This window comes from Pogona vitticeps, chromosome 4, assembly GCF_051106095.1.
Source record: "Pogona vitticeps strain Pit_001003342236 chromosome 4, PviZW2.1, whole genome shotgun sequence".
In the NCBI taxonomy this organism is placed as follows: Eukaryota; Metazoa; Chordata; class Lepidosauria; order Squamata; family Agamidae; genus Pogona; species Pogona vitticeps.
Window position 1 is genome coordinate 145,687,505 of NC_135786.1, and position 26,755 is coordinate 145,714,259.

Consider the following 26,755-nt stretch of genomic DNA (forward strand, 5'->3'; position numbering starts at 1 on the left):
AACTTTCAGCGCTGCAGATTGTGAGGTTACAGTGCTGGGGAAAAAAGACGTGTTGGGGCCTGGGGCTGAGGGCTGCCAAAAGCTGGGGGCTTGCATGCCCGGGGTGGGGGCTTGATATTTCACCAGCCAGGGTCACACTGTCTTAGAGACAGCATGACAACGAGGCACAGTACTCGCCCGTATAGGTTGGTGTGGGGGTCCTGTGAGACCTTTGGCACCAAACCTGATACCCCACTACTGCAGGCCCCTGGTTTCTAAGCCATAAGTTATGGCATGATGATTTAATAAAATGTGGCCCTATTTATACCCATCACCTGCGTCTCGCCTCATTATTCCGGAGTGGGAGGGCAAAGAGAAGAAGGTACAACTCCCTCCCCACATCCAACTGCCTCAGAATCTTTCTTAAAAAAAAATTTGGGGATGACATCTCCACAAATTCTCCAACAAAATTCCGGGAAATATAGTCCAAAATAAAAACTTTTCTAAGCTATTAATCTTCCATTGCATCATGATTTTTAAGAACAATTGTAGATCTTTGGGTTGTCATCTGGCAAACACTAACAGTTGCTTGTGAAGGAAGTGTGATTAAAGAGTTTGGAGAAACTCTTTTTAAAATGACAAATGTCTGGACTTCCCTCCCCAGAACCTCTTCGTTGGGGGATTCAGGCAGTTGTAGTCCAAACAGTAACTGTTCCAATGTCTGGAAAGAGCATGTTAGAGCATCTGCCATGAACTTTTAGAGTTTAAGACACTGCTGCATGCTCGAAGAAGTGGGCATCTGGTCCATAAAAGCTAGCAGATTGCATGATTTTTAAGTGGTTTATAAAGGAAGGTATCACCTACTCCTGCATTTGCAAAGCAGAATGTGTTTTCTTGTTTATGATCTCTTATTTAAAACTAATAATTTGCCAGGCACTCATTTTGATCTACCCATTCAGCTGTAAATACCCTTAGATATCTCTACTAAATGCAGTATCTGGGGCAAGAAAATTCCAGTCTACCTAGAAGTAAACTGACCTATTTGCTGATTTTTGTCAAATGCCCAGTACCTAGGATATCTAATTTACACAGGAATATGTCCAAAACCAGGCTTCATCAGGAGTTTCTTACAACAGGTCATGTCCAAATGAAGAAGGATGAGAACCTGTCTTCTGTCCTACCTTGAAGCTTATTTCCTGAAGACATAATAGGAGCAAGAAGAAAGGAGGTCTCAAATGTCACCTAACTGAGAGATCACTGGACATATTCTCTCCTACAGAATCAACCTTCCCCATGCACTGAAATCAACACTAGCGGCTCTACTATCCCTTCTCCAACTATCTGAAACTCTTGACTGTTATGAGCAGTGATGGTTTTGCACTCTTGCTGTGCCAATAATACTGAGCACCTTTTAAGATTGTTTTAGGAATGTTTTGTTATTGCATTCTGAGTAACCTTGAAGGTGTTTGGACCAAAGGGCAGAATGAAACAATTGTAACAAACAAATGGACAATAAAGCAGATCTTAAACTTTGCCAGTCCTGGTGGTAACATGATCTAAACATCTATCCAGTTATATTTTAGTTAGAAAGTTTTTCAATGATCATCAATATCCAAACACTAAGCATTTTGTCTAAAAATGCCATATGTTCCACATATTTAAAATGTTCTTTTCAACTTATGAAAAGCTTCTGAAAAAATAAACAACAAACAAGCATAAACATCTAAGGATCTGGAATACTCTTTCTACTAGGAGCAATTTTTATCTCCACACATATTTAATGAACAGCACTTGTGTACTGTTGGCTTTAAAAATCTCATTTATACAGTGGGTACAGCCCAGGATTGTGAAGTCTCCAGGAAGCAGGTGAACCAAAAGAAATTTGCTATGCTTCTCCAGGTGGAGAAACAAATCTCATGGGAAGTGGCACAAGAAGAGTAAGTTTGAAGTTTATGTGTGAAGTGGCTTTAAAGTCTGAGCCACTTTGAAGCTCACACCAGGGCTCACTGACTCAGCATAAAAGTGTTTATGCTGTATTACTTCAAATGGCAGGCTGAACCCATGTGTATATTGTCTCACCAGACCCTGCCCTTCATTCTTGGTGCTTTAGGGTTCTGATATTGAGCCAAATGTGGTGTTTGGAGCAAAGCAGGAAGCAGAGCAGCAATACCAGGACTCACAAGCTTTCTTGTCATACAAGCCCTGGCACAAGCAGTGCAAAGTCTGCAGGGGGAAGACCCTCCCCCTTTGAACTGCTGCCTGCCATATAGCTACATATCAGGGACTGGTCTCAGGTTTCAATCTAGAAAGCCAAGGAATGGGATGCTGGTGACCTGGCAACCCTAGTCTGCTCAAGCTTGGACTCACTATAGATTTTAGCTTTATAATTCACTGGCCACAATCCTGTGGCTTAGCTTTAAATATTGTCTTTCAATGATGTAAGCCACCTTGAGTCCTTTTTAAGGAAAACATGGGGTAAAAATATTTTAAATAGACAGACAGACAGACAGACAGACAGACAGACAGACAGACAGACAGACAGATAGATAGATAGATAGATAGATAGATAGATAGATAGATAGATAGATAGATAGATAGATAGATAGATAGATAGATAGATAATTTATTTATCTATTTATTTATGTATTTAATATCTGGTAGACTCTACCACTCTGAGCAGCATAGCAAATTGTATACAGTGTACACAGACTACCACTCAAACAGCATAGCAAATTGTACTAGCTCCATTCAATCAATGGGGCTTTAAGGGCATTCCATTGATTCAAATGGGCCTACTTTAGTTGCAACTTATCATGCTAGATCAAGTTGCATCTGAATCAATGAAACTTACTGAGTTGACTCATCAAATCCTCATTGATTCAATAGGCCTACTCTAGTGCAATTTATGACATTACTTAATTATGTGCCATCAAGTAGGATATGACTTCTAGCAACCCTAATAGGGACTCCAAGGTAAGTGAGATATTTAAGGGATGGTTTGGTCAATTCTACTCTCCCAATCAATTTCCATGGCTCAGCAGGGATTTGAACCCTGAACTACAGATTTCTAGTCCATCACTCTGTCCAGTACACCATAGTGGCTACCATACTTGCTACATTAAGCAACAGGATTTTGTCCACTATGTGTTATTACTGTTAATGTAATCTGTCAATATATATATTATCCTGTATCCAGTGGTAGTATGTTGGTAGTATAAGGCCTGCTGTGCTAATTGTTAAACAATTTCAGATTTAGTGCAAAAGTGAAAACCAGTAGTTTCGGTCACACAACTGGTATTGCAAGAGTTGTACCAATGATGTTACAACTGTTTTCACAATAGTATAGAACAGGAGAACTGTGCTTATGAGCATTGTTACACTTGCAAAATTATTTTAATTATCATAACAAACTGAAAACAGACAATGAAAACTGGCAAATTGTCCATATTTTGTAACATACATTCCACATTATATTCATGATGAAAAGCAATCAATATTTACTGTTAAGATATTGTAAATAATAAGCACTTTGTGAAAAATAATTGAGTATTATTCATCATAAGAGTAGAAAAACAAAGTTCAGAGATTCACAGCCTAATTCTAAAAAAAAGTCTCTCCAGAAATAAGTCTAACTATATTCAGTCAGCTTACTCCCAGATAAATCAGGATAAGACTGCATGCAGTTTTCACGAGGGATGAAATACCTAGTGTCACCACCTATATCAGCAGAAATTTTCTCCTTTACAATCCATGAGATAGCAAACAGAAAGCATAATACAGAGAAATATCTGCCAGAGTCATAAATGACTCTACCTGCATCCTCAAAATTACTGCATATCAAATTATGTATCTTTCATAATTTGAGGGGGCAAACAAAGCCTAGCATGCCCTACATAAAAGTAAATAAGATAATTACGTTGACAGCTGCTCTTTTAAAAATAACCCAGTCATCTTTAAATGGATTATTGTAGTATGGTGCCAGATGCTAAGTGGCTAGGAGATTGTGTTTATGTTGCTAAAACTGTATTCAAGCTTCGAAAAATTAGTTGTCTCCCCAATGAAGTTCACAACTCTGCACATTACCCATTACTCACTATTTTAAAATGTGATCATATTATCACTATTGTATTAAATACTCTGCAGAATGACAGCAAACTTTTTACTGAAAAGAACATGATCAGCCACTGTTAAGCCCTATTGACTTCCATGGACTCCAGTGATTTCACTAGTCAGCTTAATAAATGGGTCTTAAAGGTATTTAAGTTCAGCTGGATTGCAACCATCCTTTACCTTCAGCCCATGAAAGCTTAATCTTGGCTCTTACTTTGAAGGGGAGGGCAGGAAACGGAACAGTGGCGTGTGCTTTAAATTGCTTAGGTCAGCCCCTTACAGCAACAGGGTTTTATGATTCCTTAAAATTCATTTGGATTTTCAGTAAATGCAAAAAAAAAAAAAATCCAGTATGTAGGAAGCTTTTGTGAGGAAATTATTATTACTAAATAAATACACTATGTCTGCCTTGCAAAATAAAAAAATGATCCTCTGCTCCGTCTGCAGAGATGCCTTCTTACATGCACTCCTTTCGCAACTAAGGGCACCACATATGCACACACACACGTGTGTGGATGCAGTGAGACCATGTTTCCCATGCTTTCCATTGCAAAAAAGAGGTCCTCTCTCTCCCCGTTTTCACATCCTGACTCTCCTACATGTCCGTGTGCCAAACTTGCCCCTCTCCTGCAATGCCCACCACTGACACCCAGCCCTATCAGGTGAAAAACGGGGCAATTGATACTGACAGTGACTCATTGCCATTCCATTGCTTTTTTTGGAGGGGGGAACGGGGAGAAGGGGGGAAGAGAAAGTTTTAGCCTGGAATCGGGGTTCAGCCTTGCCAACCAGCGGCTTTTCTCACCCTTCCGCCTTCTCTGCATTTTTATCCCTCTCCCCCCCCCCCCCCCCGTTAAAGAAGGCTGGAGAAAGGAAGATACAGCAGGTCAGGTTTCACCAAGCGCAGCACATGGGGAGCGGGGAAGGGGGGGGATCGCCGGCGGAAAGCAGAGGGCGCGTTTCACGGCTCCTGTCGAGTCAACACGTCGCCTTTCCTCACGGATCGGAAAGGCTCACGCCCGGGAGACCCGAGGCACCGTAACGCGCCCAGACGGACACGCGTACTCCGCGCTGGATCCGAAGGCGAATTCCCATGCCCCCCCCCCCCAAAAAAAAGGTCTCCCTCGCTTTCCCCTTCGAGTTAGAAAGGGAAAACCATGGATGCTACTCATATGCACCGGGGTTGCCGGGGGAGGAGAGGAACATGCACCCCATTCACACGGCACCCAGGCTCGGGCTACGACACTCTCGGAATGGCACGGCTTCCACTGCCAGTCACCTGGGCGAAGCGAAGGCAGGGCGATGAAACATGGCAGGACCGGAGAGTATGAGGGGGAAAGCCGGGAAAGAAGAGGGGGGGAGGAGAGAGAAATACTGGGGAGGGAGTGGGCTTAAACCCGTTGGACCGACGCAGACCTGAGATGCAAAACGGGGAGGGGGGGAGACTTCTCTCGACCTCTCGGACTCCTTTCTCTGGCTTCGGAGAACGCTATAGGTGAGCAACAGCAGGAGCAGCCCCCCCGTCCTGCTATAGGGGTCTCCTCCTTGCACAGAGTCGGGGTATTTGGGGGGGGTTGGTAAGGGAAGGGGTGGGAAGGCAAAGGGGGGAAGTCATTTCATTTCAAGCCTTACCTTGGCTGACTTGCCCTAACTGGTGGCGAGAGGGAACTTTAAGGGCGGGGAAGAGAAGCAAAATAAAATGGGGCGATGGGGCGGTGGGGCTGGGAGGCGAGGTGGGGAAGGGAGGGAAAGAGTCTATCCTCCGGGCGGAGCGGCTCCCAATCCAGAGAAACAGCGCGAGAAAATGAACGGGGGGGGGGAAGAGAAGAAGCGGAGAAGTCGCCTGGGCTTCCAGCTCGGTGTTAACTCGCCGAAGCGCCCAGCTCGGATGCTGGCTCCGCTTTCTGCAGCTTGGGGAAACCGACTCTGATTGGCCGCCGTGGCTGCCACTCCGCGCCATCCGGAGTGAGGGGCCTCCTCCTTCTCCCCCCTCCCGCGCCAACTCTCCTCAGCCTCTAAGCACGGTGATCAGCCTCCCGTGTGTGGGCACGCAACGTGGGGATCTCTCGCCACCCCGCCTTCACCGCTCTCCCTCCCGCCTTTCTCGCCGTCGCCTTTTCCAAGCGAAGTCCTTTGCCAACCAGAGATAAATGAGCAAATGAGCTTTATTTTTTCCCCCCAAGCTGGCTCAGGAAGCAGGCGGGGGTGGGATGCCGGGAAGGGGGGGGGGGGAGAGAGAGAACAGAGGATGGAAGAAAAGAGGTGCAAGAGGAATTAAAGACGTTTATTCCGGGAGGAGAGGAGGCTGAATGGCGTGGGCAGGGCCAAGGAGAGAGCCGAAGAGCCCTCCAAACTGTCAAGAAATATTTTGCAGGGCCAGCCCAAGAGGTTTGGCCGCCTGAAGTAGAATGAGAACTCATGCCTTCGCACATAAAACTGCGCGCGCGCTCCTGTCAAGGTGCGTTAGTACCAAAGTCAGCCAAGTGATTTTGGCAGAAGAGGGCAGCCATTTCTGTCAGTTTCAGAAAAGAGAGAGAGGAAGAAAACCAAGGACGGCGAATCACGAGCGACGTGCTGCCTTTTCATGGTAGCCCAAACCTGCTGCCTGAAACCTATTCCTCACTTCGCTCAACGACAGTGGCGGCTTTGGTATTTTAGAGTACCCTGTAGTAGTTTCTACAAGGGTAATCATGCTAGCCTGTTAGATTGTGGGCACCATAAAGAGGAACAATGTTACTGAAGGAAAAGTATTCAGAGAGCAGAGGTCACCTCCTTAGGTTCACAGCCACCTGGTTCCCCAGTGTCCTGCAGAAGTCAGAGGTCCTAGACTGAAGCTAGAGGTTTCGATAATGCTTTCTCATGCCTCATTTCACTCAAGCCAAGTCTTAAAACATTTTAAATGACAAGCCAGGGCATACTCCCGACCAAAGGTAGCTCAACCTGTCTGTTTGTTTTAATTTATTCATTGCAAAAAAAAAAAGCCTCATCTTCCACTTAACAGTCACTCTAAATGCTTCTGAAGGGGGCTTACATAATGAAAACACAGCTGCAGAAAGTGATATCACTCAGAATGGCTGAAATCAGCAGCAATTCACCTACCCCACTCACCGCAACAAATCGGCATATAATTTGTGCCTGGCGCACCCCAGATAAAAAGCAAGTCCCCCTGGAAAAGACATTTCAAAATGCACCAGAATTGAGAGGACCCTATCTCTGGTCACCGTCTGCATATGGGTTCACTTCAAACCTTTCCCCTTATGTTATCACCCAGTTTGGTTGGAATAACTTGGGAGAGCAAAAGGTTCAGGCAATGGGAATTCCTGGCAGGGGCAGCAACATCTATGAACATCTGTCTTCTTCTTTCAAAGAAGATCCTTCTCTGGAATGCAATGTCATGGCACAATAGCAAACAGAATGGGTTTTGGTTCGTAGGTCGGGGCTCCGTTCGCAAGTCGATGAAGAATGGCTTCCCCTGGTAGGCCCAGTCTATCCCCTAGGAAAGTCTGGTAGACCGGGCCTACCAGGGAAGGGCTTTCTGCATTGACTTTCCTGGTCAACCCCCCTGGAAAGCCTGAATGCGCCGATCGCGGTGGCGGGGGACCCCCAGGAGGTCTCCGATGATGGAGGGGAAGCCCTGGGAGACCTGGGGGTCCAATTGCCACGGCGGAAAAGGGTGGGAAATTTTAAATTGCTCCCCCGCCACCACGATCACCCCCCCCAGAAGCCTGAAGGCATTGATTGCGGTGGCAGGGGACCCCCAGGAGGTCTCCGATGGCGGCGGGTAAGCCCTGGGAGATCTCCCGAGGTCCCCCGCCACCATCGGAGACCTCCGAGGACGTCCCTGCCATCATTGGAGACCTCATGGGGATCCTCCGCTGCCGCGATTGGACCCCCAGGAGGCCTCTGGAGACCTCCAAAGGCGCCAATCGCGGTGGTGGGGAACCCCCAGGAGGTCTCCAATAGTGGCAGGAAAGCCCTGGGGGAACTCCTGGGGCTGCCCCGCTGCCACGATAGGAGGCAGTGATCACCCAGCGCCGGGAGGCTTGAGCTGGCCGGGTTTCTTCGGCCGCTTCCCTCCCGGCTCGCCTCCCGCTCACTCCTTGCTGCCCTCTGCCATTTGAATTTCCCACCATGGGCCCACGGAGGGTGGCACAGAGCAAGCGGGAGGTGAGCCAGGAGGCAAGCGGCCGAAACCCGGCCAGCTCAAGTCTCCCGGTGCTGGGTGACCGCTGCCTCCGCCGTGGCCGGTGGGGACTGGATGAAGCACCCGGCCAGGCTCAAGCCACATGGCAGTGGTGGTCATGGTGGCAGCGATCACAGCAGTGGAGGACCCCCAGGAGGCTTCGAACGGGTAAGTGCTGCTTTCTGTTTTTTAAAAACTGCCTGTCCTGGGTGGGTTTTGGAGGGTAGGTTTTGGTTGGGGGGGTATGTTTCTGTATTGTGATTTTTTTTTTTTGCAGTCCCAGTGTTGGACTTGCAGTGTTTTATTTTTATTTTAAATTTTTAAATGTTTTTGTATTTTTTATTCCCCCGGAACGCATGAATCGGTTTTCAATGCATTCCTATGGGAAATGGTACTTCGACCTACGAACTTTTTGACTTGCGAACACCGTTCCAATACGGATTAAGTTCATAAGTCGAGGTACCACTATACTTGGACAGGGCCAGCCCTAACATTAGTCAGACTGAGGCAGTCATATCTGACAGCTGTTTTGGGGAGCTATGAAACCATTAGTTGATTAATTTACTGTTACTAGACAGTAACATTGTGGCATGATTAAGGTACCAAAGTAGCTGTGATGCTATGTATCCTGACCCAAGGAGCATTTATTTTGGCACATCAAGCAGCAAAATAAGACAGACCCTATGCTAGGGCCTCCACGTACTCTCCCAGAATCTGCAACATGTGAACTCAATCTTTTTCAGGAAGAATAACAGTTTTGGAGGAATACCACATCTTCCAAGGTAGGCTTCAGCAGTATGTGGACCGAGAACTCCCAGAAGTACAAGCTGGATTTCGAAGGGGCAGAGGAACTAGGGATCAAATTGCTAATATGAGCTGGATTATGGAGAAAGCCAGAGAGTTCCAGAAAAACATCTACTTCTGCTTCATTGACTATGCAAAAGCCTTTGACTGTGTGGACCACAGCAAACTATGGCAAGTCCTTAAAGAAATGGGAGAGCCTGATCACCTTATCTACCTCCTGAGAAACTTATATGTGGGACAGGAAGCAACAGGTAGAACTGGATATGGAAACACTGATTGGTTCAAAATTGGGAAAGGTGTACGACAAGGCTGTATATTGTCCCCCGGCTTATTTAACTTATATGCAGAATACATCATGCGAAAGGCCAGACTGGAGGAATCCCAAGCCAGAATGGTGGAAGAAATATCAGCAACCTCCGATATGCAGATGATACCACTCTGATGGCAGAAAGTGAGGAGGAATTAAGGAACCTTGTAATGAGGGTGAAAGAGGAGAGTGCAAAAAAAAAAAAAGGTCTGAACCTCAACATCAAAAAAACTAAGATCATGGCCATTAGTCCCATCACCTCCTGGCAAATAGAAGGGGAAGATATGGAGGCCGTGACAGATTTCACTTTCGTGGGCTCCATGATCACTGCAGATGGTGACAGCAGCCATGAAATTAAAAGACACCTGCTTCCTGGGAGGAAAGCGATGACAAACCTCGATAGCATCTTAAAAATCAGAGACATCACCTTGCTAACAAAAGTCCGCATAGTCAAAGCTATGGTTTTCCCTGTAGTGATGTACGGAAGTGAGAGCTGGACCATAAAGAAAGCTGACCGCCAAAGAACTGATGCTTTTGAATTGTGGTGCTGGAGGAGGCTCTTGAGTCCCCTGGACTGCAAGGAGAACAAAACCTATCCATTCTAAAGAAAATCAAGCCTGAGTGTTCACTGGAAAGACAGATCCTGAAGCTGAGGCTCCAATACTTTGGCCATCTCAGGAGAAGAGAAGACTCCCTGGAAAAGATGCTGATGTTTGGAAAGTGTGAAGGCAAGAGGAGAAGGGGACGACAGAGCATGAAATGGTTGGACTGTGTCATCGAAGGTATCAACATGAATTTAACCCATCTCTGGGAGGCTGTGGAAGACAGGAGGGCCTGGCATGCTGTGGTCCATGGGGTCACAAAGAGTCGGACACGACTAAACAACTAATCCAAATTTTCAGTCTAATGAAAATAGATCATGACAACAGTGTATCAGCAGGCCAGTTCCCTCAGTACACAAAATTATTGAAACAATGTGTGCAATTCTTGAACTACAGAAACAATAATGAAACACAGCCTATTTCTATTCGTTAGAGATAGCTTGTGGACCAACCAATGGGGGGGGGGTTTCAATTGAAGATTTCTGGGGTTACTCTCTGCTATAGTCATGAGCTACCTATGGTGTTCAGCACCAATTGAAAGTCTGGAGACAGAAATATAAGGCATTAATAAATCCTCAATGGCTATACTTAACTGACAACACTGGCTGGGGTTGCTTAGAAGGGCCTTTATGGCTTATCTGGAGATGTCAGTCATAGAACTTTGGGACATTCTGACAACAAAGCATGTGGTCTACAGTTACAGTGCATGACAAGGCAGCCTGAATATTGATGACACCGTCATCAGTTAAAATGGTCTACAGGCCTACCTCTTTTTCTCACCACTCATAAAGAGGCACCAAGTTGGGTAATCATAGAACTTGACTCAGTTTTTCATCAGTGAACTACTTCTCACCTGAACACAAAGTAATTAGCAAGGCTGTTTTTCAACAAGTTCTTTGGGTGTGCATGTCTTCAAGACACAAAGTAATCAAAATGGCTAGAAGAAATGTCTTTTTTCAGAAGAACGGTGTACACTCAAGGGTCTGTGCTTCTGGAAGGTCCTAGATTGCTAATCCCCCAAGGAATGTACAAAAATTTGGAGTGCAACCCAGTGCAAAAGCACTTCCAGCCATCTGTATTGGGAAGGAAGTCACAGTCATGTTCCTTGAGAACTTTTATTCTTTTATACTCAAGAGTAGAGCACAACATCCAGCATTTGAGAGAAGGCTAAAAGGAAAGGAATGGATAATTGCTGCAAAACCTCATTTTAAAAGTCGCTGAGGGTGTCCAGTGTAAATTTTTCTTTGCAAAATTATGCTTACTGGGGATTTACTTGAACAGAGAAGGAAAATTGCTTAAATTAGGGCATCGGACTTGCTGTGTCTTTTGGACAGAGAAATTATGTTGTAACTCAAGTTCAACCTTTCCGAATTTGCTGAGTTGCTACTCTACATCAAGATGAAGGCAGCAGCCAATACTGTCAGTTATTCTCTCGACCTTGTCCTTAATACCAGAATTTATGAATCATCAAGTTGTATTTGAAACAATGCCAGTATCCAGATTCAAAAAACGAGTAGCAGCAAACATCACGTTTAGCTTCTATCATGTTTCAGCAAAGAAAAGGAAGATTCCTGATGTAAATGGGAAGAAAGTGAAAAGACTTACATCCTCTGAATCTTCAAAGCATAAGATCTGAAATGTAAAGCCAAAGGCACCTCTCTCCATACACATCTGCAGTCAGTTCAAGGACCAATTTCCTCATGAATGTGACTGATCTGGATGTATAGGGCCCTGCCAACTGCTTTGTGTTTGGGTGAGAAGCGGTTAAGTGATGAAAAAAATGAGTCAGGTTCTGGGACTTTCCCTCACTTAGTATTTCTTTTTGAATGACACTGAGCACAAGAGGGTACAGTGGTGCCTCGCAAGACGATTTTAATTTGTTCCATGGAAATCGCTGTCTTGCGAAACCCAATTCCCCATTGGAATGCATTGGAATCTATTTAATGCATTCCAATTGGGGAAAAAAATCACTGTCTTGTGAAAATTGTCCATAGAAGACATCGTCTTGCAAAACACAGTTCCCCATACCATATTGGGAAAAAACAATCCCCTCACCTGCACTGCCTTTGGAAATTCAATGGGTCTCAGATGGCCTTCCTCCTCTTTCTCTCTCCAGCAACAAAGAAATAGAATGAAAGGAATCAAAGCAGCCCCCTGGCTCTTGATAATGGTGACTCCTTTTGCCCTGATCCTTTACCATAGGGGAGAAAAAGAGGAAAATGCAATACAAGACATCACCAGGACTTACTAACTTTGCAATAGGTCCTGATTAGGAGAAAGAGAGATGAAAAAGAATCTAGAAAAACCAGGGAAATAACAAGTGCAATCTCCCATTAACACAAATTATGCAGTTGAGTTCCCCACATTTGGGGAAATCACAGAGGTCAGCAGCATACCTGAAGTGCAATGGATCAGCCTCCCCCTGAGAAAACCACCTTTATGACATGGTATTTCCCCTACAAAGTACGAGTTGGAATGGTCCTTGCACCTCATACCCCCTTCTGTCCCCCTGACCCCCCCAAGGCATGGTGACCCCCTGCACCCAAGAGGGCTCCCTCAGTGTTTTGGGGTACCCTGAGGGACCCCCATCAGGGGCTAGGTGTTCCTCCCACAATCCTCTAGTGCACAGGTATTAGCATAAGGTATTAGCATATGCTAATACCTGTGCACTAGAGCACTGGTTCTTAACCTTGGGTTACTCAGGAGTTTTGGACTGCAACTCCCAGAAGCCTTCACCACCAGCTGTCCTGACTGGGGTTTCTGGGAGTTGCAGTTCAAAAGCATCCAAGTAACAAAGGTTAAGAACCACTGCACTAGAGGATCGCTTCCTGTAATCATGAATGAGTTTCTTACACCTCTCTAAAGGAATTTTGGACCACTCTTCTTTTACAAACTGCTCCAGGGCCTTCAGATTTGAAGGATGCCTTCTTCTCCCAACTGCTCTTTTGAGATCTTTCCACAGGTGTTCTATCGGATTCAGATCTGGACTCATTGCTGGCCATTTCAGAACTCTCCAGCTCTTTGTAACCATTTCGGAGTGCTTTTTAAAGTGTGTCCTGCTAGAGGACCCATGACTTCTGGTAGAGACGCAGCTTTCTGACACTGGCCACTACGTTAATTCGTTCCAGCAAAATCGTTGTAGAACGAAAACGTCGTAATGCAAAAATAAAAAGCCCGTTGAAACACATTGAAACCCCTTCAATGTATTCCAATGGGCTGGAAACTCACCATCCAGCGAAGATCCTCCATAGGGCAGCAATTTTCGGTGCCTGTGCAGTGAGGAATCTGTCCCAGAAAACAGCGGGGAGCCATTTTATTTACCCGGTGGCCATTTTGAAACCGCAGATCAGCTGTTGGAAAATCGCCATTTTGCGAAGACTCTGTTCCCTAAGCAGGGAACCAATCATCGCAAAGCGAAAAAAGCCTATTCAGATTGTCGTTTTGCAATTGCAAAAGCAATAGCAAAAACGTCATCGTAATGTGGTTTCATCGTAATGTGGGGCGATCGTAAAGTGGGGCACGACTGTACATTGCACCCCAAAATTCTTTGGTAATCATCAGATTTCATGATACGGTTCACACAGTCAAGACATCCAGTGCCAGAAGCAGCAAAGCAACCCCAAAACATCTTTGAACCTCCACCATGTTTGACTGTAGGGACTGTGTTCTTTTCTTTGAATGCCTCATTTCTTTTTCTGTAAAGAGTGCCATGATGTCCTTTACCAAAAATGTCCACAGCACATTCTCCCAGAAGGATTGTGGTTTTGTCACATAAGTTTTGGCACACTCCAGTCTTGCTTTTTTATGCCTTAGTGTCAGCAGTGGTGTCCTCCTGGGTCTCCTACCAATTTGAACATTGTCACTTAGGGGTGTACTCACTTTCGTAGCCAGTGGTTTAGACATTAATAGCTGTGTGTTGTGTTATTTTGAGGGGAAAGCACATTTACACTGTTATACAAGTTGTATACTCACTGCTTTACATTGTAGCCAAGTGTCATTTCTTCAGTGTTGTCACATGAAAAGATACACTAAAATATTTATGAAATGTGAGGGGGTGTACTCACTTCTGTGATATACTGCAGTTGACTCAAAGAGCACACTTGATGCCTCTTAATGTTATAGAGAATATATTTGGTAGTCTGCCCCCCCCATTCCACTCTGGCAGCTATTTCTGCATGCATGCACACACATGAGTCCATACACACTCAGGCTGACCCAAGACATTTTTCTGCCTGAGGCACAGCACAAATATGTGTGACCCTACTGAAGCCAAACTGTGCAGTACTCAGGCTCATAGTACCCAAAGTGAACCAAGCTATTCTAGCCTCTGAAGCAGGAGATCTCAGAAACACCTCTCCTCTGCTCTCTGACAATACAAAGCATGGTAAGAAATAAATGAGAAGATGGATAATTTACTGCTCTGGGACGATAACCAAAATTTTGCTGCCCAGAACTGATGCCTCACTCTGTCTCCTGATGGGAAGTCTGGCACACGCATACACACATGCACACACACATGCACAAATACTGTGTGGCAAGGGCAGACTTAGTCATAAAGAACTGAGTCCCTAGTTCACAGTGCCTTATACAGAGCTGCAGGAGAAATATTACTTGGCAGATCCAGATTTGACTCAAGAGTAAACAAGTGCCAGACTCAGTTTATTCGGCTATCATTGGCACCTCATCAGAAGTATAATTAACATATAAGTGGCAACACTAGCCCATATGCTCTTGGCAGTCTTGCATCTTTTTCCTTGCCAGAAAGACAAGGGTCCAGTCGGATCCAAGCGGAATATGCTGCTGTAGTCGGAGAAGCACCACAGGGATGATGGGGTGGGGATGACAGAAAATCTGGCACTACTGAAAAGTATCTATTGGGTTAAGAGATCCTGCAAAAAATCCTGCTGTGCTATCAAAATAGAGCCAAACCCTTACCCTGTGCAGATTGACTCACACAAAGAGGATACAATATGACGCTGGTTATGGCTTTTCTAGGATATACATTTAAAAATATCTGTGCAAGGAAGGGCGGGGAGGGAATCAGGAGTCTGGGATTTGAGAAAGCTGAGCTCTCAGAAAGGAAGCAAACTGCTTCCGTTTGCTATTTGTGTCTTCTCTCACTTGCAGTGGCAACACATACAAATCAAGGTTCTCACATGCTGAGTCTTTCTGCATGCTCGTTTTCTGAGGGTGGGTTTTTTTTTTTTTTGCTTTTGAACAAGCCTATCCATTGTTCTTTTCCAGATCCGACTATCTTTGTACTGCACTCCTTGCAACCCCACCCTCCCTGAAGCTATTATAGAGATAATCCCCATGCTTTCCTTTGCATTCTTCCCCACCAGACTCAATCCAGAAACAAATGCTACAGTTAGCATCTGTTTCTGGACTGAGGCTGGTGGGGAAGAATGTATGGAAGAAGGAATCTCTGAACTAGTGTGAGCCTCTGTATCACAAATGAGCTTCTTTCATCTCTGGGATTAGGCAGATTAACTTGTTTTAACTGGTGACTGCTCTTTAGGACTCAAGCCCAAGATTCCTTCTGGACTAATTTCAAATGTATGGAGAGACTGTCTCAAACAAGACTCTGTAAAATTAACCTGCTTTCAGTTTTAACGATGGACTGTCTCTGATGTCTGCTTCTAGGGGAGGTCTTAGAAGGTAGTTGTCCACAAACTACTATTATCCAGGTGTGTTGGACTATATCTCCCATACTCCACAAACCAGCATAGCCAATGGTGAGCAATGAAGTCAGTGTGTTTGTCCAACGCTGTCTGAAGAGCCACAGGTCCCCCACTCTCTGTATAACTATTATGATATCATACATTACCATCTGCCAAGAGTAGCTTCTTGTAGGTCATCTTATTCACTAGATCTGTCATACTCAATCGATGGGGTGATATGGCCCCCAGGGGCATGATAGGGCTGGCATATTTGAAGGGGGCCACAGACTGTCAACAACTCTACCTTCACACTCCACCTTGTGAAGATTGTTATGCAATTTATAACATCCTGATTTGGCCTATAATTTTTTCATATTATGTTTATTGGCCGTGGCCGAAAAAAAGGTTGAGAATGGCTGCACTAGACCATGCCATAATAGTCACAGACATTTAATGTTTGCATTAACATCTAAACATAAACAATGGAACAAGAAGAAAGAAATCCACAAAAAATCCAGAATACCTTGAAATACAAAGGAAGGAGAAGTGAATGGTTTATTTTAATTTTATGTTCTCTAAGGACACTTTTCTTTATTTAAGGTGACAAGGGCTGTCTTTGGTGATCAGCAATTTATTTTTGGTGATTAGCTTCTAAAACAGGTCTTTCTTGTGTGGTTAATGATAGATAGCTCTCTTGTCAAGCTGCCCAGAGTTGTACAATGCCCCTGTAAGGCATGTATAGTACGTGGGATGGACAGAATTGCTTCCTTAACTGGAAGCAATCAGACTACAAGCAGACAAGATTGAAATCACTGGCTGCAAGGAAATTTCTCTGGTCTGCAAGTGAGCTTCCTGTGCAAATGGCAGGAATAAAACTCCAAAGTACTCCTATTCAAATATAGATATAAATGTGAGTCGCACAGGTAAAGAGTCTCTGATTGTGCTTAAACCAGCAAGGACTCTTGTGGAACATTAAATCACATGTTTGACTTAGCATATGCTTCAAAATTGCTAGTCACCACAAGGCACCACAATTAGGGATGCCAAAAGATCAGAGAGATAATATGTTTTCTGATCAGGAAAAAATTAAGACGTAATGGAAACAATATAGTGAGGAACTATAAAAAGGTGTTGTCCATTGGGGCAAAACAAAAAATGTTAAAAAGAAATGCTTATTCTTTTTGGGCTGTACCAAAGCCTTTGATTGTGTGGATCCTATGGTTTATTCTTAAAAAGAAAGTGGATATGCAATAATATTTAAATGTCCTGATGCATAACCTACAATGTGGTAAATTGCTAATTCGTCAATTCATATTCGTAGGAATCAATGCCTGCCCATGAATATGAATCAATAGATTTTTAGCAATTTTTGATTCATCAGTCTGTTTGGCTATAAAACAGCCCCCTGCTAAAGGGCACTTTCCTTGGTGGGTGTATAACTTGTATGTCTGAAACCCAATCTTCACCTTCTACTTGGAGGGAACTTTCCTGGGGGAGGGGATATTATGGGTGTATAATCCCGACATCTGAAACCCAAACTTCACCAAACTTTCAGAGCTTGTAGATGAGAGTAAGGTGAATATTTCCTGTGGATTTGGTGTTTCTAGGTGCTTGTTTTATAGGGTTTTTAATTGTAAAATGAATTGACATCAGTTTGTCACTTCGTCAGAAAAAAATTGTGCATGTGTAATTCGTGATTCATTTATCTTGATGAATCCAGAAAAAAAAATCACAATTTTTCCAATTCATTCCCATCTCTAGTCATGATCTGTTAAGCTATGTAACGACATCCTGGGTTATATCATGACATGCCATGATATCTGTGATGGACAGGTCAGTAACCACTCCTGTCAATCACAATGGAACCCTGATTCAGGAGCCAATGGTTGTACAGAAGAGGCGGGAATAAGGATATATCAGAGAATGGAAGACAGAGTTTCAGTTTGGAGTCAGTTAGGGATGAGTTAGGGATATGAGTTGGAGAAAAGCAGTTTAGGCAGTTAGGACCAGTCTTGTGTTAGCGAAGAACAAAGAGATAGACAAGAAGATAAGAAATGAATAAATACCTTGATTAACATGATTAAATATAAATGTTACCAAAGCACAATTTCTTGAATTAATAAAATAAGACCATCCTGGATTTACTTTACATGATTTACTTATGAATACTTAAATAAACATTGTTTAATTGAGTAACACTGATTTAAGAGTTATATTTAATAGAGTGAGTAGAAATCCTCCGGTGGCAGCAGAAAAGGGCTGAAAAATAAATGTCATCCCCGAAAGTGAACCTGGGTTGTGTGGAAGAACAAACAGGGGAACTGGGTGTGTGTGACAATATCATGACTTGTTAAGCTATGTCACATTATGTCATGATAGGTCATGATGTCATAATATGTGAAGCTATGTTATGACATACTGTGACATGCCATGACATACTGGCTTATGCCATGCCATGTTATGTCATGCCATGATGCAATACCATTCCATGATGTCATGACAGGTTTAGCTATGTCATGACACATTAAGTTATGTCATGCCATGCCAGGTTATGTAATGACACACCATGACATGTCATAACATGCTGGGTTATGTCATGTCGTTATGTCACGGCACACCATAATGTCATGACATTTTCAGCTATTTCATGACAGAATATGGCACAACATGATGTCATGTAAAACAACATATCATGTAATATCATGGCCGCTATAACTCAACATGTTAATTCATGACATAACATGTCATGGCAAATCATGAGACATCATTACATGACATGTTGTGACACATCATGACCTGTCATGACATGACATAAGACATAATAACAGGTCATATTATAAAATATAACATCATGTCATGATCAAATTAAGTCAGTTTGAACATACATTGTGACATGTGTGATGGTTTGATTTGATAGTCAGGTGGGTTTCCCTTGTCTCTTGCATTAACTTCATTAGACACAGACGTCATTTGCAGTTGTAACAATTGAACATTTATTTTGGACCTATTGAATAAACAATTGTCATCAACCTGAACATAGTCTTTCTCTCTTCCCTCCAATGGTGTGGGAAGGGGCTTCCAGTCTTTTAAAATGAAAGGGTTCCCCAAACTTAAATTCTAAGAGCCCTGCTGCTCAGCAGGTGACCACTCTTCTACTATTGCCCCTGTCTGTATAGTCAACAGGGGCATGGACGCTTCTCCCAGGAAATCCTCCCACTTAGGCCGCTCCCTGGGTTCCAATATCTCCCAGGTTCTTTCGATTCTGACCTCTTCTTCATCTCCTATGCTTGCCATTCACTCCTTTCCCTTCTCTCTTGCTCAACCTTTTCTTTCTCCTCTCTAAATCTCTTTTTCCACTCTCTCGCTTCGGTTTCTCCCCAGTATGATGATTTCACTGCTCTCCTTCTATGATCAGCTTCCTCCCTGGTTACTTTTGATCTCTCCCACTTATGGGTCCAAGGATCTTGTAGTCAGATCCATTCCCAGTCAGATCCATTCCCTTCTTTCTTAACTCTTCTCCCTCTGCCACTTTGATCTCCTCCCCCTCATTTCTCCCTTTTCCCGCCTTTTCCAACTGCTCTCCTCTTACTCCAACCCCCCTCAGACTCTGGGACAGTTCTTCTTCCACCCTCTTGAGGGTCTCCTCTGAGGTTTCCTTTGGAGGCATTGTAAGCCCATAATCCCCATCTCTCTCAGTTCCTTTGTGGGAATGGATGGCGCTCCGGTGAGAGGTGACGCCGTCTCTCCTCCTGCCTCACAACATGTCATGGAATTTTATTGTGTTGCTATGGCAAGTGGTTCTAAAGTTGGGGATATCTTAAAACACAGAGAGACATATATAAATCCACTTACCTAAATTCATTTCCAAGATGAGATTAAAGTACGTAAGTCTGGCAAGGTTATGTGAAGCAGCAGCTTTCAGTGACAAATGTAAGAGGCAACAAACTATACTGTTTAGTTTTCTGAGAACCAAGGTAGGGGTGTGTGCTACTCCTTAGAAGTGACCATTTGTGGGTTTGTGAGTACATTGATATTTACAACACTGGACTTTTTCTGATATGCCTAGAAGGTGAATAACATTGCTCTGTAGGTGGAAAGAACATTTGCCCAAACTTCTGCACTGAACTGAGAACCCATTTGTTCAAGGCCAACGCCTTGATTTGGTGGCCATTCAAGAATACTGTTGTTTTTCACATGGAATGTTTAAAATGATGAAACAGTAAACATATCATGGCTGTAAGGTTATTTTTGCAGGTAGAATTCTACTGTCTATGAGAGCAATGTAGATTTTAGGGTGAAATTGGCAAGGGGGCTGTAGGGGCCTGGGTGACCCCACCCTGGGGCCAGAGAGACTGGGAGAAGGGCGTCCTGAAGATCTTAAAACCAGATGGAGTTGGGTATCACCGGGACACTGGTAGTACCAGATCACAAAATTCTGGACAACCTCTTTCAGGTTTTTCATGTGTATGTGAAATAGTACAGGGAATTGTGGAATCTTGAGATGCTCCACAGGCTAATAGTCAAGGTGTTGAACCAGAGTCCCCCAGCACCACTACCATTCACAAAATGACACTATGCAAGGGAAACACACAGAAGTTGACTTTCCCCATAAATTAACCACTTCTTACCCAAACACAAAGCAATTGTCAGGATTTTTTTTTTCAGCAAGTGTGAATGGTAGTGAGCAGAAGAGGGTATCCTGTAGACCAATGGTCCCCAACCTTGGGCCTCCAGATGTTCTGGGCTATAACTCCCAGAAGCCTTCACCACCACCTCTGCTGGCCAGGATTTCTGGGAGTTGAAGTCCAAGAACATCTGGAGGCCCAAGGTTGGAGACCACTGCTGTAGACCAGTGGTTCTTAACCTTGGGTAATCCAGGTGTTCTTAGACTGCAATTCCCAGAAGCCTTCACCACCGGCTATGCTGGTTGGGGCTTCTGGGACTTGCAGTCCAAGAACACCTGGGTTACCCAAGGTTAAGAACCACTGCTGTAGACCATCTTGACTGCTGCCATTGGTGTTGTCAACATTCAAAGGCTGCACTTTGCTATATAAAGCTTGGCCTCCTTTTTTCCTGCTGTCAACATTGGCACAATATTTTGCAGCAATACTGGGCCATTCCCTGGCTTTTTGAATTGCAGGTATAGAAGCACATTATCCCACATCCATAAGCTAGAGATTTTTTGAAGAACTGAACTTTGTTTAACAGTAGTGTCTTTTTCACAGTGTAGGTTATGCATGAGGAAAATGAAATATTGTGGCATACCCACTTTTTTTTTTAGAATAAACTCTAGCTTTTAAGGATCCACACAGTCAAAGGCTTTGGTGTAGTCCAAAAAGCATGACCTTAAAAAAAAAAAAACATTGTTTCTCCTAGTGGCCAACACTTTTTGGACAGTTCTTCACTATATTGTTTCTATTTTGTCTTAATGTTTTTCTGATCAGACAACATATTTTCTCTCTGATCTTTTGGCATCCCTAATCTTGTAGCCTTGTATTGCAGTGCAGCCAAAACTCTGCTCAAAACCCAGGTTCAATCCCAGGTAGCTGGCTGAAGGTTCACTCAGCCTTCCATTGTTCTGAGGTCAGCAAACTGAATACCCAGTTCACTGGGGGTGGGGGCAATAAGTAGTCTGCATAATTAAATTGTAAATCACCCAGAGAGTGCTTTGATCTATATTGGGCAGTACTGTGTATAAGCAGCTCTCTTTGCTTTGTCTGAATCCTCCATCTGTTTCTTGGCTCTTAAAGAACTGTCTTGTTTTTCTTTTTTCTTTTTTTAGCTATCTCCTTTTATTTCTTTGCCATACTTATAATAGTCCTCTTTCTCCCTTTGTCTTAATTGCTGGAAAGTAACATTTAGGATTCTGATTTTATTTCTGTCACCTTTTTGCTTTTCATCCATTTTTACCAATTTTAAGAGTTAGATTAATCATCCATCTTTTTTATTTTCTTTTGTTTGTTACAAGAATAATATTTTCACATTTCCCCCTAATTATATTTCTCATTTCAATCCATAATTCTTCTAGTTCATAGTCAACAGAGTGCAAATCTCTTCTTTACACGCTCCTTAAGTTATTCAGGAATGATTTTGAAGTGATATTTTGATAACGGGGATAGTTTTAGTTTTCTTCTTTAGCAATCAGAGTACAGTATTAAAAAAATAGCAGTTAATGGCCTCTATCACAGTGCACTCCTGGTCTCTTTTTTGTTGAGAGAATGCAGCTTCTTCACTCCCTGCTTCCAATTAAATATTTTATTAGCCATTTATTACAATAAACAGATGGGTGGCTTCACAGAATTCTACGAGACACTCTTCTGCATCATTTCTAATTCCAAATTCTACCACAGTGTTTGTTTCTGCTTTATTTTCTACTTTTTCATTTTGGCCAGCTATGATTATCAGTACATCTAATCCTGATGTGTGATTAATTTCCTCTGGGACAGTTGCATATAACCTTTTGATTCCTTTTTCAGCTTCTGTAGCTGGAGCATAGTCTCAAACCTGTGGACTTCTTACACCCTGGGAAAGCATATTGACCAGAGTGCCACCTTCCAGCAAGGGTGAACATCACTCACTCTCTTTGTTAAGTAACTGTCGGTCCAGAGATCCAGGTAAGCATCTACAGTATGTCTGCTGTTGAATCTTTTACCTTGCAGGATCTGCTTCAAATGAGCAGAGGGATTTTTTTTTCTTCCCAAAAAGTCATGTGTAAGGTTGAGCTAAGGACTTTTTCAGTCGTTAGCAGCTCACCTTGTGAAAAGCAGCTCTGCTCTGTCTGAGTTGTCTGCTTCACATAACATACTGGCTTCATCATCATCATTTGCTTAGAACTGCAGAGCTGGAAGGGACCCTATTGATCATCAAGTCCAGCCCTGGCTAGGAGGCACCTCGGGGAATCAAACTCCCAACCTCTCACTCCGCAGACAGAGACCTAAACCACTGAACTATACTAAAGCTCTACAAGGTCTTGCTCCTGTGCAGAGGACCTACCTTGACTTGCTAAGCTAGTCTCTCCCACACTTAGCTTGCTAAATTAATCTCTTATGCACTTCAGAGTGATCTACCTGGATGCAGGAGTGATTGAAATATCATTTGCCAGTGTAACTTCTGCTACTGCTGCTGCACGATATCTTCCCTTCAAAATTTGTCCACCTAGTATAGTGACTGCTTCATCCTCATTTGCTTACCCCCAAGCCATCACCACCTCCTGCAATCTGAATCCAGTCCTCTAGAGTTCATCCAGGACTTGCAACCAGCAGCCTGGATATCAAAACCCACTAAGTGTCACTAGTTTGTTTCTTCTGAGTTAATATTTCACCACCATACTTCTGAAGTAAATGTATTTTAATATCTAGTCTCTTGCTTTACTTAGATCACTGCTTGCCAGTTCACTGTTTACAGTTTTGCAGTATTATTTGCTTTTCTCCAGTGCCACACATTTTTTGTGTGTTCAACAGAATTCCTCTGTTGAATTGTTCTGTGTGAATTTAATTTAATTGGCTCAGTCTGTGTCATGATGCACTGTAGCCATGGCTCAAAGATCCCTCCTTACAGGCCCATATTCACAGAATATGTAAGAGTTTTCACATGTTCTCTGAACATGTGTGTATGCTTTCTCTCTTTCTACAGCAGAAAATCTAGTTCCTTCTTTCACATTCACCCTATTAGAGACTCAGTACAAGCCACACTTCTTTAGCATATTTAAATCAAGCAAAAATAATACAAAAAACATTTCTTTAGCCTGCCTCTGAAGCATTTCCTAGAATGCTACCAATATGCAACCTTGGGACATAGCAGAAAACCCAGCACTTTATTGTTAAGCCATTCCCAGCAGATTTCGCTGGGAATAATAGCAAATATATCATAACCATTGGAATTTGTAAGTAAGGCAAGTTAATAGGCACTTCATGTTTGCTGATGGCAACAGGGGACACTGTGGATGAGGCTAAAGGAATCGTGTTCATGAGTCTTGCTGTGCAGATTATATTTTTGCAGCATGTACACTGAGAAAAATTAGTTTCACCCTGGGAGTCACCATACAAAAGAACAGAAGCGGATTACATATATAGTTGTATGTGTTCGGTAGGCATAGGATTTCTGGATTTTTTAAGACTACAAATCCCATAATTCCCAATTCTGGGAGTTCCACCTGGCAGACTCACCTGTATGAGCAACTCCTTGTGGCTCACCTGAATAAAAGCTCTAGACAGAGAACTAGTGCTATGCCAGTCTACAAAAGCCTTTCCAGCATTTCTCCAGGTGAGCCATATTTAGTTGCCTGTAGGCATGGGTCTGTCAGCTCAAACTTTAGAAATGGAGAATTATGGAATTTGTAGTCCAAAACTTCTGAAAATTCCATGCCTAGTGTATAGGTTACATATGTTTCATACTGTAACCAACTGGATTTCTGCCACTGTGGTTGTAGCTGTAGTAATGAATAAGTCAATTCTTTAGAAAACGTCATGTTTATGAATGTGGGATGCATTTCAAAATGCCAGGGAGTGGCCCAATATTGCTTCACAATATTGTATAGCAGGGAAAAGAATGCCTAACTTTATATAGCAAAGGGCAGCCTGAATGTTGACAACAGACAAGATGGTCTATTCCTCTTGAGCTCATTACCATTCATAAAGAGTCACCAAGTAAGGAGTGTCTCTTTCATTAATTAAGCACTTCTCACCTTAATAAAAATCAATAGTCAGGGCTATTTTCCAATAGTCAAAGCCTTTCCTGACCTTTTGAATCATGGATAGAAAATAGAGATGGGCACAAAACAAACCATGAAGCAACACACACACACATCCCAAAAGGCTGCTTTGTGGTTCGTTTCAGGATGCTTCATGGAAACGTGCAAGAAACACCAAACTCTTATCAGTGTTGGTAATACATACGTGGGCTATAACTTAAATGTATCAAATACAATTTTAGTCAAACTTGTAAATTGTTGTAAAATTGTTATTATATATCAATTGTTTTATACTTTGCTTGTTGTGAGCTGCCCAGAGTAGACAATGTCTAGATGGGCGGCATATAAGTCCAATAAATAAATAAATAAATGAATGAATGAATGAATGAATGAATGAATGAATGAATGAATGAATGAATGAATGAATGAATGAATGAAGTGGGTGGGGAGGAGAGTCTGGTGAAGACTTGCTGCAACTTTGTTGTCTCTAACTCATTTGGGGGCTATTTTACTGCTCCCGGAAGTCCTGAATTGCATGAATCATGAAACGCTTCATTTTGTTAGAAAGTTCATGAGTTTGTGGTTTGCATTTTTAAAATATCTACAAACCACAAGCTGTCATAGACCACCATTTTCCTGGTTAATGCTCATCTCTAATAGAAAAGCACAATATATCACATTCACAAACCAGAGGTTGTCATTTAGCAGAGGGGAAAACAACTGTTGAATACAGGAAAAATAGCTGCAGAGGTGACACCTTTGCCTCTTTGCAAATACAGCCTGAGGTGACTTTCTCTTTCTGATGGTGAGTATGGTCCTGTAAATACCACTGAAGTTATTATATGGACATTTCCTGTCACAGGAAACGAAGACTACTGCTCTATCCTACTTTTATTCAACCTGCCCCTCTTTTTCGTATGTTATTTTGAATAATCTTTCAAGGAATCTTTCAGTTAGTGAAAGGCAGAATCTAATCAAATCCTCCTACCACACTAGATATTTCAAAGATTTTTTTTTTAAAAAAAATCCTTAGAAAGAGGCAGTCTCACTGGAGGCATGTCCAGAAGCACCACACTTAAAAAGCAATTGTACATATATCTTTGGCTAAGTAATCCAATATGCACTAATTTCTTTTTCACTAGTAGGTTCTTGTTTCTTTTTCTCAATAATCAGAGCATTTTGATAAAAGGGAAACATTAGGAGCAAAATTTTACCCAACCCTCTGAATTTTTCTACTTTAAGGGCTAAAACTCATATGTTTTAAAAGTAAAGACTGAAATAGACAGAGATTTAATAAATGACTGTCACATGCTGTTGATTAATAAGCTAACTCTGCTACTTAACATTTACGAAGCCAGACGATGTTCAACCGTTACTTTTAACATTGGGACATTTTTTTTAAAAAAAAAATCTAATTTGAGAATAGTAGCCTTACTTTCTTCATACTGAACAGGCTATTGATCCTTTAGCAGTTAATAGCTAAAGAAGATCATTTGTCTAATACTTGCATCTGTAATCAAATGTTCTTGAAAGTTTTTGTTGGGAAGCAAGTTCTAAGAATGAGGACTGTCAACTAATTAAAGATTTGTGTTAGTTCACTAATTGCCCAGTTTCAATCCAGATTGATTAAACATGCGTGACTTACAGTACAAACCTATACATTTTTATTTTGTGCTGCGTCTCCCTTATCTGTGTTAATTGTGGGTTGCTTCCAGGACATAGGATTGCAACATTAACCTATGAGGGAGTAAATATCATTAGGAAGTGTGTATCTGCACATGCGTGCGTGTGCACGCACACACACTCACACACACTTCTGCACAACCTTCAGAGTGCTCAGAGATGTGGATGAGGATCTACATTGCAATTGTCAAGTTGATCCCATTCAACTAACCACATGTGTCTTCTGATGTACAGGATCATCTGTATCCCCTGGATGTATGTGACTCAAACTAAATGGTATTTATTACTGCAAATAATCGTAGGAACTGCATGGTTGCAGATGACCCACTGTAAACTTTTTGTTAAGGTTATCTGCAAAGAGGAGTGAAAATACCTGTTTTAAAAACTGTCTGTTAATGCAACTCCTTGTATTAAAGCATGACATAGAACAGCTGCTGGTCCACCAGCCAGCTTCCCGTTGCTGCCAGCAGCAGCTTACCCATTTGCCATGCACTGAAAATGGAGCTACTGGATCTGAATTCCCACATGATGAGAACAACATCACCAGCCAACCAGTGCCGGGTAACCAGGAAGCCTCCCAGCGCTGGCCAGGGGTGTGAAGCTTTCCTTGCTTGAAAGGGAGCACCAGCAGCTCTTGTTTTTCCATGTGTTCTCTGGGCAAGGACATACACCAGGTCTTTCTTTGTGTGCAGTGACAGTAATTCCCTTCAGGTTTTCCGGAATATGCAGTTACAGCCC

General features: G+C 42.9%; 1 protein-coding gene, 1 long non-coding RNA gene and 1 other non-coding gene across 15 annotated transcripts in view; 1 reads left to right on the forward strand and 2 right to left on the reverse strand.

The window, feature by feature from the left end:
• Nucleotides 1–26,755, reverse strand: part of CDH18 (cadherin 18) — a 787,224-nt gene that overhangs the window by 332,915 nt on the left and 427,554 nt on the right. For 3 of the 13 annotated variants that reach the window (XM_078391720.1, XM_078391713.1, XM_078391719.1), the window contains exon 1: nt 5,722–5,968. The exons of 8 other annotated variants lie outside the window; for them this stretch is intronic. The gene's annotated coding sequence lies outside the window, so the exon portion shown is untranslated. Of the gene's footprint in view, nt 1–5,721; nt 5,995–26,755 lie in introns of those variants that run through there. 2 more of the 13 variants (XM_020781297.3, XM_078391718.1) reach the window with 2 other exon arrangements.
• LOC144588617 (uncharacterized) overlaps nt 5,341–26,755 on the forward strand; it is a 31,460-nt gene continuing 10,045 nt past the window's right edge. The window contains exons 1-2 of the long non-coding RNA XR_013544239.1: nt 5,341–5,584; nt 22,122–22,259. This is a non-coding gene — a long non-coding RNA (uncharacterized LOC144588617). The remainder of the gene's footprint in view (nt 5,585–22,121; nt 22,260–26,755) is intronic.
• LOC140707103 (U1 spliceosomal RNA) lies at nt 12,293–12,456 on the reverse strand. Its single transcript, XR_012087091.2, has one exon. It is a non-coding gene; the product is annotated as a U1 spliceosomal RNA (small nuclear RNA).